The 16,278-nt window shown below is 40.1% G+C and overlaps 1 long non-coding RNA gene across 1 annotated transcript; it reads left to right on the top strand.

The window, feature by feature from the left end:
* The first annotated feature begins 8,684 nt into the window (after positions 1-8,684).
* Positions 8,685-15,869, top strand: LOC125879429 (uncharacterized). Its single transcript, XR_007447890.1, has 3 exons — positions 8,685-8,930; positions 14,077-14,151; positions 15,353-15,869. It is a non-coding gene; the product is annotated as an uncharacterized LOC125879429 (long non-coding RNA).
* Positions 15,870-16,278: the final 409 nt, after the last annotated feature.

Here is a 16,278-nt window from a genome sequence, read left to right as displayed (position 1 = left end):
AATATGGTTAGGGTTAAGCAACTGAAACACTTGGTTAATATCAGAGAAAGATTACGGATATGGTTACAAAAAATGCAAATGTGAATTGCAGATCTGTGACGGGATGCAAACTCTGGCTTCCTGAGTGAAGATCAAGCTCTACATTCTTACTTTCTCTCCCGCAACATACTGTAAGGGTTACACTACCTCCTGTGAGGTGTAGAATTGACCAAAATAAATGTAGGCTTATTCTATACTAGATGTACAGTTCCCTGTGTGTAATAATCAGTATATTCCCTGGGCTACTAGCAAGGCTCTGGGCACTTTCTCTTGTGAAAGAAAGTGCATTTTTCTTCATTTAAATGGGGAACAGGGTGCCACACCAGTTGATGGAAACTTGTAAAACACCAGTGTTTTCATTCAGCTGGGACAAATGAGACAGCTAGCTTTTGCAGTGGGACTTGTCAATTTAAATGTTTTTATGATCTGAACCATCTAAAAATGTATTAGTATGCACCAAAATTCAGCTTTATTATCTTAAGAATCTGAGTGTCCCTTTTACCCAAATGCACCATAAAAAGCTCTAATTAGAGACATCGATTTTAGGATGACTCCATTAGTGCAGTAAGAAATAAAAAAAAACTAAAACATGCCACCACTCTCAATTAAAGATGAACATTTTAGGAGAAATTCAAGAAAATGTGAGGCTGGGTGCACTTTAAATAAAGCGAAGCCGAAAGCTTTATTAATTTGCCTTCCTGCTTTTTAATTGCATTCATTACTGAGGTGAAAAGGCTCTTGAGGATAATTTACCAAGGCCATGTGAGAGGAGCGGCAGCACCGGCCCTCTCGCCTCTTAATTGGTCAGTGTCACTCTCTCCCAGCACTCAGCTCAGAGATGGAAAGCCTCCTCTCAGTTCCCAAGGAAACAACGAGGCCACTTTCACACTGCAGCAGTTTGTTTTTACAGCTCCTGCCAGTGTAGCATTCGTAGGCTTCCACACACATACGATGTGTTTCAATCAGTGATTTTTCCTTCACTAATACGGTCTTTTTCTACTGAGCCAGACGCACTGCGGCTTCATGAAAACCATCATCATCCCATATATATGAATTGCAAATGCAAAGATCACATCTCACACCATGTTTCCATTTTGTAACTCTTACTTCACAACATGATATAAGGACTCGTTGAATTTGTTGCATCATGTCTCCAGGACTACCAATCCTCTGATGGTAGAGTCTTTCATAACACATGAGACTGCTCATGTTTTCAAGAGAAAACACACATGCACACCTGTGGCTGTCATTATAGGTGTTTTTATTTGTTCTGCAGGCTAATACTGGTCTGGGAGTGTCCTGGAGTTTAATTATTCTGTAAATTATTTGTTGTCAAGATTAAATCTCACATCTGTCCTACTTCGCTCTCTATTATCCATGGATGTATCCAAAGCCTGAGAGCTCTATTGTTGTCCAAAAACAATGAGCCACACTGTTGCAGTGGGTGACGTGTTATTTCATTACCATGAACACAAAAACTGCACTTCATATTGACTCAATCCCATATACACCATCCTGCAGCCCTAAATACTCACTAGAGCACCAAATGTGGATTAATCCGCTGCTGAAAATAGTCCCCAACGAATGCACTATTTCCTTCTTCAGCCTTTTTAAGAAATTACAGAGTCTTTTTGTTCTCACTGAAAAATATTTATCCTGTTTTATTTTTATTTATTTTAGTTATGCTCGTAGGAACCAAATGACTGAGAGCCACTGATGTTGAGTTTGTTTCGGTCTTTTCATGGAATTTGCCAACATTTGTCATGCTTGCAATGAAGGGTGTGGCATAAAAAAAAAGAACCCATCAGCTACTGTTACGTGAATATTAGGAGTTGGTTCATCCAGATAAACAGTGCCAGTAAAGCATCACAGAGGAAGATGGAGCAATGAGATGATGTTTTTAAAGGAACACCAGATGTTAAACAATGGGAAACCATTTGGAAAACATGCCAGATTTTGTGTCTTCCTTGGAAGTTTAAATCATATTTAAGGCACATGCTTTATGCCTGTAATGATGTTGTAGCTAAATCTGTATCACACTTTGATTTTGCAATATTTCAATTTTTTTCTCTGTTTTCTGCATTTCTGATTCAGGTTTTAATGCACAGATTTAAAATGCGCATATAACCAGACAGATGGAAACACACAGTATACATGCTGGGTTTTAGTGTGTTAAACTTGTGTTAGAATTAAGTTTATTTGTTTATTTCTCTAGACAATGACATGTGAGATGTGTTTTAAAGCTCCAGAGTAAGGTTTTAAGTGGTCTGTCTGAATTGAGAATTTTTTGACATGTCGTATTGTTTTGAATTTCTTCAGTGAAATTCTCTAATAACTACCTCTCTATGTTCAGAACATCAGAAGCTTACCTGTTCGTGTGCACATGCAGAATAAAGCTGAAGGTGACTTACACAACCACCTACGAACCCACATGTAACATCAATGTGCCCTCAGAGTCCACAGTGGCCACTCGTAATGACAAGAGGACTCCTCAGAGCTGCTCTGATCAGCACACTCCAGTCTCTGTTATAATGACTGAATGCTTTTGATTAGTAGTGCAGTGTTTCCTTCCACCACTGTGTGATGCAGAATCTGCCCTGCGACTGCGACAGCGACTTTAATCAGTTTATATTTTTCACTGGAGATCGATTTAATGTAGTTTGATTTGATTGTTTGTTTTTTTTCCCACTCGTTTTGCTCTTAAAAAGAAGCAGCTTCAATTTCTTACCACCTTAAAGGGTATATGTTTTATTGTCCAGCTTTGATTTAGGGAACAGTGGAAACAGAGGGGGAGCAGTGCCAAAATGTCCTTAGAAAGCATTTCAACCCTCTTAAACTGCAACATAATAAAACTCTCTGAGCTGTGTATAATCTATAATGAATTTCACAGTTAGCTGTCATTGTTATGCAACACTTGCACGGAATTTAAGACCTTAATAGAAGTACTCTTGAAGCTGTGAAATGCTTCTGTGTTTTTAAAGGACCAAAAAAGTCAGAGCCAACATCTCCATTAGACATTTTCACCGACTTCTTAAATTTTTACATTCTATTGCCTCACAACATTGAATCAAAGCAGATTTAATGTGGATTTTCAACACTGATCAACACAAAAAGAAATCTTAAAGTCATCTAAATGAATTACAAATATAAAATGTTTGCAGAGGTATTCACCCCCTTGATAACTGGATACACCTGAATCAGCAGCCGTGCAGCCAGTCACATAATAAGTTAAATGGAGAGCGATTGCCTGTGTGTAGTCATGGGGTTTCAGCTGAGGACTTAGGGGGATGAATGTAAGAAAAACTCCAAATCACTGATCAGTTATTAAGCAAATGTAAGAGTATGACACAGAGGGGAAGAAGATTTTACAAGTCATAACTGAATTGTAGAAATATAGTTCTCTAAGTAAAACTATGATAGAAAAGAGTTTGTTTTTATTTTTATGTGGATTTAAGTGCTTCTTCACTTATTTAGAGTGAAGCATTTTCTTCAAAATCTGTGGCAAGCCTTTGCAGCTGATTATGCGTAATGCCTCAGTAAGTATCTCTTTTGCATGATGAGCATCTGTGTGTCTGCTGATAGCTTCTTTACTTGTGGCTGAGGTCAGAGGTCGAGCCTTGTCAATAATCCTTTATTCAGTTCAAGATAGCAGAGTAGTATTTCACATAATCCATCAGGGGAGAACTCTGACCATTCAACACGTGACATCTGTTTGTTTGTGCCAACGTGAGGAAACCTCTGAAACTATGGAGCTTTATCCCTATCTTTATTCAAAAGAGTGGTCTGTCAGTTTGAGAGCATTATTTATTGATTTCACATTCAAAAACCCTGCCCTCGCACTCAAATAGCCTCTGCTTGTGCTTGGATCTACTCTGTTTCTGCTCAAACTGTGTGCTTGCACTCAGATACCATGTTGCTCGCACAGATTTCCTGCTCGAGCTTCGGCTTTTCTCCTCACACTCAAACTGTTTCTGTGCGCTCACAGAATTTCTGCTCTCAGATTTCTGCCCTGTGCTTGGATTTTTTTGTGTAACAACCCTGTCAAAATCCCCCAGCCAATAGAATGCCAGATTTACTGTTGACCAGTGAAATGATCCCTGCCTCCTTGCCGGGTCATTAAAGATTAAATATGTCAGATATAGCCTACTTGTTAACAAAACTGTTGTAGGTTAGGTAAATGCATGTTACATAACATAACCTGCCACCTGACGTCACAAAAGTGCCAAGCAGTAGCCACAACAAACCAGAATCAATGAAGCGGTAAACATGAAAGGAGAAGTGAGGGAAAGATTACGGTCGGGAGAGTACAGAGTTAAAAGAAAAGAAGGCCAAGCTGCTAAATCTCATGTTTGGGACAATTTCTGTGAGGTAATTAGCGTAGCAGACGACAGCAGCATTGGCTACGTGAAGTGCAATTCCTGTGATAAGCTATACAAGCATGAGAGCCACAAGACGGGTAAGTTAATAGTGGCGGGGGCGGGGTGGGGCGGGTTGTGAAAATAGATGCAGTTGTGCGGGCGGGATGGAGCGGGTCAAATTATTTCAAAAATGCGGGACCCGCGGGTTGGAAAAAACCCCGACCCGCTCATCACTACTACATAACATACTTTATTTCATCACCTTTTGTTAACATTTCCTTACTCAGCATTGCTGTTTAAGCTGTTGTTGAACTGTTGTATAAAAGCAATATCACACTCGATGTTGTACTGTATCTCGTCACGGCTGTAACTGTCTTCAGCTATGACCAAATCACAGCAGTGACAATATACAGTAGGCCTACAACATCACTCCCTCGTGAGATAGTGCTTAAATATATATATATGTATATATATATATATATATACATATATATATATATACATCTAGCTCTGCTTTCCAAAGCATGGCCGAAATATTGTGAGAACAAGCCGCGATCTCATACCGTGCCTGAAATCTCGCGAGCTCTAGATAAAGCCCAGCTGGATACTACTCCAGGTGGAGGTGTCTCGTCCTCGGTCACATCCAGACCTTGAAAATATTCCTTGCAACAGAGGCATTCTTCTTCTGTGGGCACTGGGGCACAGCATTCACAGGTACACCACCAATCTCCAGAGCTACGCAGCCTTGCAGCAGCCATTCCTCCCCTCTCGTCCTCTACCTGTTGCGCCTCTCTCTCTCTCCTCCTCTGTTCTTCAATTTCACGAATCTCTTCGTCAGTGTATTCTGGCTCAACTCTGCAAAATCAAATTCCTCCTCCACAAAGTCGAAGTCTGGCACAAAGTCAGCCATTATTCTATAAATCTTTCATAAAATAAATGAATGAACTTTTCAGGCTACTGTCCGGCTGTTGCTGCTTGTTCTCGCGAGATTTCGGCCGCGCTTTGGAAAGCAGAGCTAAATGGTAAACAAACATGGCAGCACACCAGTAAGGTAAGACAACACGTTTACATGTCGTTTTCTATATGTTCTCTGACATTTATCCTAACGATATGAGGCGGTCTTTGTGGAAAAAAAGCTTGTTTAGTGGACTAACTTTGCACTTGAAGAGATGCCCGTTCACTTACGTTTTAACAGGTCAAGTACTGTTTAACATCCTGATATTTGTTAGGAAGGTGGTGATCAGTCTTTTCCTGAAAATTCCACCCAGTTTTCTGGAAAATTGATTAAATACATACAAGACATTTAACACATAGTGTTTTTTTCTCTCATTATTTTTATTTTTTTTTTAAAAGGAAGCTTTTACCATATTTATTTAAAGTTTTTCGTTTTTGTGTATTAAGAGCTTACTGTGAGAAAATATTTCACTTTTCAACATAATCGTCTTTATTTTCATCAGGTTAAAACACATCAAAGTTTACTTAGAGTCAAGATGTCATTTGGCTAACTTTTAATATATTTTCCAGATTTTAAATGACAAAAAAAGACTATATTATTGTCATTTAAGGAGAACTGGCCCCACTTGTGTTTGTTGTTGCTTTTGATCACTTACAATTGTTGTTACTGTGTGGTTTTGTTCATCAAAATGACAGGGCGTCACCTGGACAACCAACTGAAAAGTGTTCAATAGAAATATGTGCCTAAAAATGGAGCTCACATTCATCACACCAGGGGTTAAAGGCAAAATTTGGTCCAGTGTATTGACAAACCCTTGTCAGCTTCAATAACTGAAGCAAGCAGCTGAAGTTGGTGTGTCTCATCCATTAGTTACCATGACAACCATCTTATTTAATTAGCAAAGACAAAACTGAGGGTGCTGCTGTCCCAGCTGCTCAGCCTGGCTGTGGCAATCTGGTATCACTGGGAGCCCAGTCATACTTCCAGGAGGGTTTGCCAATGAATACCTACAAAGCTGTTCTCTGTTAGGAGCCTAAATTTCAGGAAGGGTTGGACTACTGAGCTGACTGAACATCAAGTTAAGTGCTACATCTGTCTGAACCCTTTTCTGCGCATTTAACTGAGAATATTTTATTTTTAGGAAATATATCAATATATAATATCATCATGTGTCACAATTTTTCACTGCAGAAATCGTTTTATGCCAATTTGTGAGACATCACCCAATCCTACCTCCCAGCACTGTGAACTTCAGCCCAGTCCACGTCTGCGTACACTGATCTATTTTTACCAGCTAGTGAGGCCCACATACAGAATCCATACTGCTGCTGGATGCAGTGCTGGAAACATGTCCCACATTTCCTGCTCAGAGATACATGTCCACCTCTGTGAGCTGCTCATAGTGTGGCTGACTCGATCTCACTGTCAGAGGGAGAGGAGTGAGAGGAAACGCTCTGTGAGGTTGTCAGGGATATAAAGAGAAAGCTTTATTCTTTACAGCTTTGTGGGAAAGATCCACACACACAGGTCAATATGTGACCTTTTTTTAACAATGGCTTAAAGCAGAAGAGAACATCAGCTGTCAAAAGATCCACTACCACTAATGGCCACTATTGCTACCAGCATAACTCACCTGAATCTCCAACCAAACTGTTTGTGGGTTGTGGGTAATATAGGAACCAGGTTTTAACAAGGAAGACATGTGTATGTATGTAGACAACGTCTCTGGCTCTGCTTCTGCTCCACTGATTTTCTTTTTTGTTTTTTGCTGGTAAGTCAGTGCTCTGTGGTGTACTCACAGAAATAGAATGAGAGCAGAACAGACATTCCCATTCAAATCAGTGCAGCAGGATGGTCGTTTGTGTAACGTTGCTATTGCAACCATTGTAGTGGATTAACATCCATATAAACAAAACAACTTGCATTATTTTCATAAAGAAAGCTACTTTACACTACCAGCTCAGCAGCAAACAGCAGACAGACACAGCTAGAGACTATCTGGCAATATGTTTGTTTTTGTTGTGCAAGAATAGTTTCCTTCAAGGACGCAGCTGCAAGTGAAACATGTATTGTGTCATGTTTGTCAACAGTATGTGGTTGGGCAACTTTTGTTGCATGTTTGGACACTTACTAGTGACCGCAGGTAACTGCAGTAGAGTTCATGTTTTCTTATCCAGACAGTCTGTGATGACTTGTACTAAAAGCACCTAAGAGATGAGAACTCATTTGAACTGACACATTAGCACAGATTAAAATTTTGTTTTAATGCAAACAGGGTGAATCTGCAGCATTTTATCATTTTTGTTTCAGCCTCAGTTAGTTGTTTCCAAAGGGGCTGTTTTTACATTAAATACCTGCATGGTGCATCTTTAAACAGGAGGTCTTAATCTTTCCACAGACTTGAGGAAAATAATACATTCATCTCTTTTATCCAGCAAAAAACAGTCTCCTGCTCGATGGCTAAACGTATGTTTTCAGCCTAACAGTGAGCCCCAGATGATTAAAAGTCATTAGATGTTGGAGTACTCATTAATTACACTCATTATAAAACATAACCAGCCCTGATAAACCTGTAATTAACCTCTAAATTACTATGTGAGCCATTTAAAAATTGTCTGGAGCAATAAATTGAGGGCAATATGATAATTATGAGTTTTCGACAGTGGGGAGGGGGCAACATCTCTTCTTTGTAAATTGTGTGATTTATGTGTGTATCTTGGTTTGGTTTCCTGTGTGTCAGTTTTCCACCTACACAATGACGGAGCAGAAAAAAGTGCCCTAGCAACAAGTGCCACACCACATCATACCTGCACATCCAGGCGAGATAAAGGCGATATAAACAAAAGGTGGAAAGTAGCAGGAATGCAGAAGGGCGGGTACAGGGTCAGAATGTGTGAGGCCCTGTTTCTGAACTGCATTCCTTGTGCAGGGAGGCCTCCAGGATAGGGGCTTGCTGCAGTATTCTTGTGCCTGCCTGTTTAATCACATTTACAGGAGGCCACAAGCAGCGGTTGGGGACAGTCAGGCCGTCTGGACCGGACTCAGAAGCTCACATGGCATACCATGCTTGCTGCTGCTGTCTGGAACACACAGGCACGCCTCTTTCCTCCTAAATCGTAACACAAACCAATACCAAAACCCGTCCGTCAACCCTCCCCCCCGCCCCCTTGTGGGCCTCTGCTCCTCCCTCAGTCCGCCTCCGTGCTGAATTCCACTCCAGGTCTTCTCTATAGCATGTTCCCTACTTCGAAAGTAGGTCACTGTTTGCTTTGTATTATTCAGCAACTGGAATGATTGTGCGGTGAGGGTTCTTGACTGTGATCTGGGTGACATGCAGCCAGCCAGTGGTGTGTAGAGCAAAAAAGAGAGAGAGAGAGGAACCCACCAGGCAACAACACACCTCATCCGGTCGATAAAGATAATGTTTGGCTCTGCAAAACAAAATGAAATGTCGGCGTCAGTTTTGCACCCTCACGCTTAAACTGCAACCTCAGTGAGTGACCCCTCTGCCCACATCGGCCTGTCCAGTTCATGTCACAGAGGAAACAGATGGATCCTCATTGAGCAGTCATGAGGAGGTCGGTGAATAAACAGTAGCTAAAGCTGTGAGCTAAAATGAGGGGAGGTCACAGTGACCGCGGGTCATGAAATCTTTTTACATGGAAGCATGAAATGAAATGAGGCTTCTGCAGACACACACACATTTAGACGAGACAGAGTTCATCTCATCTCACCGCTGCCCCTGCACAGCCTGCAGTACAGTGATAAAATCTGGAAGGAGTTTGCTCCGTGTGTGTGTGAAGGTATATACTGCATATCTGTGCCCACTTGGTATAAAATATTTTCTTTTTTTTGTGCTAAATGAATCTGTATTCAGTCCACAGGGGCATTAGCCCAGGCTGGGATCCTACCTGGAATGCAGAGCTGTTACGCAAGTCAGAGAGGACTTTGGATGATCTGTGATTGATGCACTTTGTGGTATATTTTTTTGGACCGGCTCCATCTGAAAATACAGCAGTGACACATGCACACAGGTGCTAAGCTGTGTGTGTAAAACTTGGTGAACCCATGATTATCATCTGTTGAATAACAATTTTTTTAACTGTCATTCTCATGGTTAGGGACTGTACGCAAAATATTCTTTTTGCCAGAGAGGGGTTGGTCTTTGGAAGAGTGGGGCAAGGTTTTTATAATGTTCTCACCACAGATTTATGTTTTATTTCAGTTTGAGATACACCGAGCCGCTGCGATGTCCCAGATTAATTCAGTCACTGAAGAGGTAATAGGCTACCTGTTCAGTTAGTAGCTGTTGTTTCAAAAATAAAGTGGCTGTAATGCTGCAATCTTTGGGATGCAGTACTCTAGGTGTGCCATCATTTCTAATGTTAGATTTGGTGGATATTGTGGGAATTGTTCTATAGACATAGTAAGGCCTTTACACACGCAGGGGGTGTGTTTCTGTTTGTTTCTGTGCAATTTATTCGTGTATCAATTTATTTTTTTGTAGAACTGTTGTTTTTGTCGTGAGTAGCCTACCTTTACACTGAAACTGAATATTATGTGCTGAAAAAGCAACATCACATTGTCCTTATACTTTTGTGCATTGTTAAAGAAAATCATGAAGGCTCTGTAGTCCGAACCAAGCATGGATGTATGGAACCAAGACGGCAAACTTTATTACTCCTTTAAACCTTGATTGTTTTTACCTTTCACAGTAAAAGCCCCAAACGTAGGCTATACACTACAAAAAAATTTTCCAGAAGGAACTCAGATTCACTCAGAGCATTTCACTTGGAGGAAACTCAATAATAATGTTGTTAAAACTAGTAACTTAGTTTAAAAAAACTAGTTACTGTAGTACTACAGTAATTACCAAAGATAATGTACCGATATATATCTGTGGGAATGACCATGTTTGAATAGGATAAAGTCAGTTTTTGTTTGCGTTGAACAGCACAGGGACATAATGCTAATCCTATACTGGGCACAATTGGCAGTAACTGCTCTTCCTCTCTTGTCTCCATCACCTTATCTCTTTCTTTTTCTCTCAGTCTCCATCTTGTCTCGCATCTCTCCCCTTACCAAAGCTACACTTTAATTGATTAAATCTATTTAATTTTCATCCATCTCAGTGAAGCAAGTAAACACAGGTATAATCTTGCAGTGAAAATAAACGTTCATGGTGGTGAAAGTGAAATTCATTAGCCAGCATCATGAAGGGAACTCCACTAGTAAAGTTCTCTAGTTACCTGTAACAAGCTTTGCATGAATTCAGCTGCCTGTCCACTTTTCTGGAGTTGCTGACATATTCAAAGAACCACTTTGTTAAGTAAAGATTTTGTAGCAACGAAAAGATTTTTCACTTTACCGCCCACACAAAAGCAATGATGGTGATCAGATGAGCAAGTCAGTAACTTGGCATTGTACAACATCTTTGCTGCACCTGAGTAAAGTTATTTTTAAGCAATAGCACCTTTGCATATGATGTCATACATCAGTTAGCATGGGGGCCAGGCAACTGGAGCTAAAGACTATCAACGCTGCACTGATTTGCAATATTTTTTGATTCCAACTGATCAAAGTGGGAAAAAATAAGGGCCACTTTAAATCCCAAAAACAGCAGGATGTAAAGGAGAGAAGTGAAGTAAAAAAAAACTGAGGAACAGCGGTAGATGTGGATCCAAAGCCTCCATCTTCAGTCTGGAGAAGTGGAGTCAACTAATTTGAAACTTAAACAATAAAAAGTTGTGTTAAACATGCCTCGAGGTAGATGCAAATAGAATGTGTTGTGACAACTGTTTGTTGTTAGCCTTGACCCGGATTTTTAACAGCATTTCACCAGGTGTCTGCGAACAGTTTACCTAGTAAATAAAAAAAAAAGGTAGCTAAAGATTGCTAACAATAGCTAGTAACATTAGCCTGATAGCGGTGCATCCATGCACAGAGTTAAGATAGAAAAGATGGTTATACTCAAACATATTTACCCACCTGGCAAAAAACGAAACCATTCCAGTCATGGACCCAACTAACTATAATTATAGTCCACTAGAATCATGTACATTTGTGTAATGTTAGTAACATAGACGAAAGACGAGGTCATGTGTAACAAAAATCACATCCACAGTGGGAAAATCAGTCAAGGCTTCATTTATCTGGTGATATCTGCTGCTTGCAGATTCATCTAACTTTTTTATGTAGTCACATTACTTTATTTCCAATTCACGCAGTATATGTATTTATCACTCTCTGCCCTCCATGTGGATTTCATGCGTCATAATAGTCACTTGATTGTTAACGAGCTATTATTTCACGACTTTTATGGTACACCTCAGAGACAGTACAGAAGTTGGGACCTCAGTAGTGGGTACGGCCATGCCTGCTCTACACTGAGTAGTGGTAGTATTAGTACTACACTAAAGAGCTAGCTATTTCCCTCAGGAGTTGGTAGTGACCAAAAACAGAGCTAAAAGAGTGAACAATAGGGATCAGCTGCCCTCACCACTCCGATACTTTTTATATAGTCCATTAGTTTCTCTTGTTCTTCTTCTCTTGATTCAAATTATTCACATTTTATTCAGGCTGAATAAATAACTTTCATAATAACCACAGGTGATCTAAGCTGTCATCTCGTTAATGCCACTGGCAAAAAGGCCGAATGCCTCCAAACACAAAGCCCGCAGGTTTTAAACTGATACACTGGCCAGAATAAAGACAGCGCATGAGCGGGGAAAAAAACATCTCTTCGTTTCCTGCTGCGATTCTGATAACCTTTTCCTTTCCTCATTAACAGACAGATTACAGATGTTCCCCTTTTTTTGAAGTCTGTCGCGGTTTTATCTCAGCGTGATAAAAACCCATCAGACAGGCCATCTGATTGATCTACCTCACCGTTTGTCGCTCCCACTGTCATCTTTGTAACTCATCTTTAGTTATTAAATTTGGTAAATAGTATGAAAAGCAGTCTGTGGCTCTGGGCTCCAGCGGTTGCAAAAATGCTTCAACAAACCACATAAAAGCAGTCTTAGTCCCTTCATATCATGTCTGATACGGGAGTGTCATTCTGTTTTGGTGTTAAGGAAAATGCCTCACCCAACAGGTATGAAGGTGTGGATGAGAAAAGCACGTCAGATGGCAGACGTGTTAATAAATACTGAAGGTGACAGTCTTCAATTAGCCTTTCACATAACAACAATGTGCTGCCTGAAAAAACTGAGTAGTGTCAGATTTGATTATTGTTATTAATGTCATGTAAGTCTCTCTGACATGTGTGAAGTTGTGTGGCAAATCCTGTACAGGAAAACTGAGAGGAAACAGAGACAACAACTATCCGCCTTTGGCTGCGATCCTGTCAATGAGCGAGTCTGCCCCAGAAAATTGACAGCACTGGTCATTTGTTGAAATGGTTAAAGTCAGACTAAGGCATGATTTACACTTTTGCTGGTCTCATATCTGGATTATAACCAGATGTGACGAAATACATTCAGTCACATATCTGTCTCTGTTACCTAGATTCGAAATCTGACTACATCCATCTTGGTTTTCCAGTCCGAGAGAAGTGCTAATGAAGCTCAGCCTGTTTGGCTAAAACTAACATGGAAGATAACACGCTCTAATCGCAGATCGTCAAATACCAACAAATTATCACACCCACTCTGTATCATATGGCGACGTGAAGGCTACAAAGCTGAAATACATTGTGCTATGAAATGGTCATAGTTACATTTAGGCAACAAAATTAGTTAGGTTTAGAAAAGAGGAACTACTGATGGGTTAGTTGACAGACTGTTGCGTCTCATAAAGAAATTGAAGGCTGCCTTCAGTGTCAACATCACACACTGACGGGTGTGACAAAGTGGCGATATTGGATGTCCTGGGAAAGAGAACAGGCTGGACTAAACATTCTCAGTCCTAGGTCCTCATCAAATACTGACTCTTGGTCAATGGCCCTGTGCATCCAAAAATAAGGCGCTAGGTACCCTCCTGCATCAGTTTTGGATGTTCAGGAATGATGTGTCCATCTCATTACGTGCATTGTGTCTTTTTAAAATAAGAGTCCATTCACAGTTTTCTGCTTGTTAAATGCATACAGTCTTTCTTGTGTTTAAGGTGTACTTTCTTAGGTTTAGTCAACAAAAGTACAAGGTTAGGTTTAGAAGAAACATCACAGCATAGTAAGCCATACACACTTAGAACAAAGTTGACCTTTGTTTTTTTTTCCAACATGATCACAAACATTCCCTAAACTAAGTAAACAACCTAACAACTGAACCAAGTCTTTTTAATTATCCAAACCGAACCAGACCGTAAGTAGAAAGATGGAAGATCAGCCTCAACCTGCCAATTAATGTGCCACAGTCAGAAGCTTCCACGGTCCTGAACATCAAATAATGTCAAAAACATCAGCATGTTTTTGATCTTCAAAAAATTTTAATGCCCGCAGGAAAAGGTTAAGTATGTATGATTTGATTTGCTAAAATAAACCATTTTTCTAACTGGCAGTACAAATGGGTGAAACAATCCTATTTCACAAAATTGCATGAATTTTTTTTCTGCATTTTAGCATTAAATCCTTTCAACGAAGCAACAAGGAAAGAACACCATCTTAGCATGGTTTTAGAGGGAACATGCAGCCCACACAGCTGCCTGCTTGTCTCACTGTGTCTTTGTTGCCTGGCTCAGTGGTGGGTTTATTGCTGGTACTGTTCTCTGCCTCATCCTCCACAGGGAACAACAGAAAATCATCCAAAATGTCCTGCAGAGCTGGAGATGGAGGACGCTGTCTGCTTCAAATAAAAAAAGGTATAAAAAAAAAAAAAAAAAAAAAAAAAAAAAGGACCAACAGTGGAAGTGGTGCTGCTTTTTTGAGGGAATATTACTTTTTTTAGTCTAGTTGTCAGGTTTATTGACAACTAAATTAAATTAACTCTGTGGCAACTGCAATATGATGTTCACATTTTCTTCAACATAAAAAAATTATGTGCAAAAGGATTCAAACTTTATGGTCAAAATATTAGCCAGTCCCAGGTACCCAGCCAAACTGGGTACCTGGGACTAATAACCCATATGACAATATAATACTTGTGGATGCCGATGCTTTATTTGACGTTGTTTGTTATGAATTCTAAACTTGAAAACATGAAAACTTCTCTAAAATGCAAAAAGGGAAACAGCAATGCGATCTGTCAGTTGTCACCATTAGTGTAGTCTATTAAGGCCCAGACAAATCAAAACAACTTCAGTGACGGCGACTGTTGCATCGCCTCACATCACCTGTGTCTCGGCTAAAAAGTTGAGAGTGGAATTAACTCTCAATAGCAGCAGGCGGTGATAGTCTGTCTTTGTCATTCAAAAAGGGAAACCAGAAGATCGGCAGAATGGATTTTAGACACCAGTTAGCAGTTAGCACATTAACAGCCAGTGTTTAAAAAACAAAGCATATTTATGTGCGCTAACATAAGACAAAGAATTGCGAACTGTTTCTGCTTAAGAGCTCGATGGCTAAAAAAATAATCTTACCTAAAATAACGGATATGCTTCGATCTCACATCCTCTTGACTTTAGCTATTCGTTTACTTTGCTCAGTGTGGTTTCTCCTCTTGTGCACTGAACTGAACTGCCAATCAGAGTGATTTCACTGACTGTTGGGCCCCGCCATCTGCGACACTGATTCAACATGCTAAATTGACCAAAATAAAAGCCAACAAGGGCTGACAAGTAGCAAAGATGCAGGACACACTGCAAAAACTAGGTAGACAGATGCTTTCCGACAGCCCAGCATTGACAAACTGCAGACCATCAGCTTGGTGTGTCTTGGCCCTTATTCAAGAGTCAATTTTCTTCTTTTGGCCATTCACAATTTTAAATAAGAAAATATCTGTGATATGAAATCTGCAGAGAATTGCTTCTCAATTACCAGCTGGTCATTGAGTGTAAAACAGTGATGAGGTTAGTCATTTGATCAATAATGGATGGAGTCTCGTCTGCCTTATCTTCTCTGCAGGATCCTGTGTGCTGCAGACTGACACTGCTGACACAGACGAGTCAAAGGGCCAGTGCTGAACCTGCAGCCGCCATCTGCTGTGTGCCCTGAGCGGTGTCCTGAGCCCTGGCCTTAAAGAGACACAAACCAGAGAAGAGTCTTACCCCATACAACCCCTGAGTGCAGCTTTTACGCATGCTTACTGACATGCTTACTAACCCAACTTCTGCCTTAGGAGTCAGGCGGAAAGACATGAGGAGATCTGTTTGTACCAACAGCACCATCACAAATTCGCAGAATTACGTCAGACTTCCGATTCAGTATTTTATTATAGTAGTAGTGTCACGTAGATGGTGTCTCTTTTTTAGATGGCAACAATAAAGGTTGCTCACAACTTGCAAAAAATACTGCAGTTAGTTCATTTAGTGAGCATAGGCCAGTTTAACCAAATCTTCATCATATGAAGACCATGTGGTGTATGACATGGACTTTGAGTTGACATTGTTATACCAACTGCTTTTAGCTCTTTGCAACTTTATTATCTCATCATTGTATTTGTGATTATCTATTAAAAATATTTAACATTTTTATGTTTACATTTGTTTTTATCTGTGTTTCATCTGTTGCCATTGTGACACTTTTAGTTTTGCTATATGGGATCAATTAAATCTATCTTTTTTGATCCTATGAAGGGAAAGAAGAGTTTTGCATACATTTTTGTGGTTCCCTAACTGCCACCACCTGTCTGTTGAAGGTGTTTCTGTTTTCATTCTATATGGATGGCCCTCAATGGATGGACCAATTTCTGTTTATTTGAAGAGAATCTTTTTCCTCCACACCATGAGACTTTTTGCAGGAAGGAGCTTGCAAGTTTTTAGAGGGGAAATGTAAAATCATTCTATTACATCACCTGTACCAGAGCAGCAAAACTCACTTCTCGTCAGGTT

This window comes from Epinephelus fuscoguttatus, linkage group LG19 (genome assembly GCF_011397635.1).
Source record: "Epinephelus fuscoguttatus linkage group LG19, E.fuscoguttatus.final_Chr_v1".
Classification (NCBI taxonomy): Eukaryota; Metazoa; Chordata; class Actinopteri; order Perciformes; family Serranidae; genus Epinephelus; species Epinephelus fuscoguttatus.
This window is presented reverse-complemented; position numbering and strand designations above follow the sequence as displayed.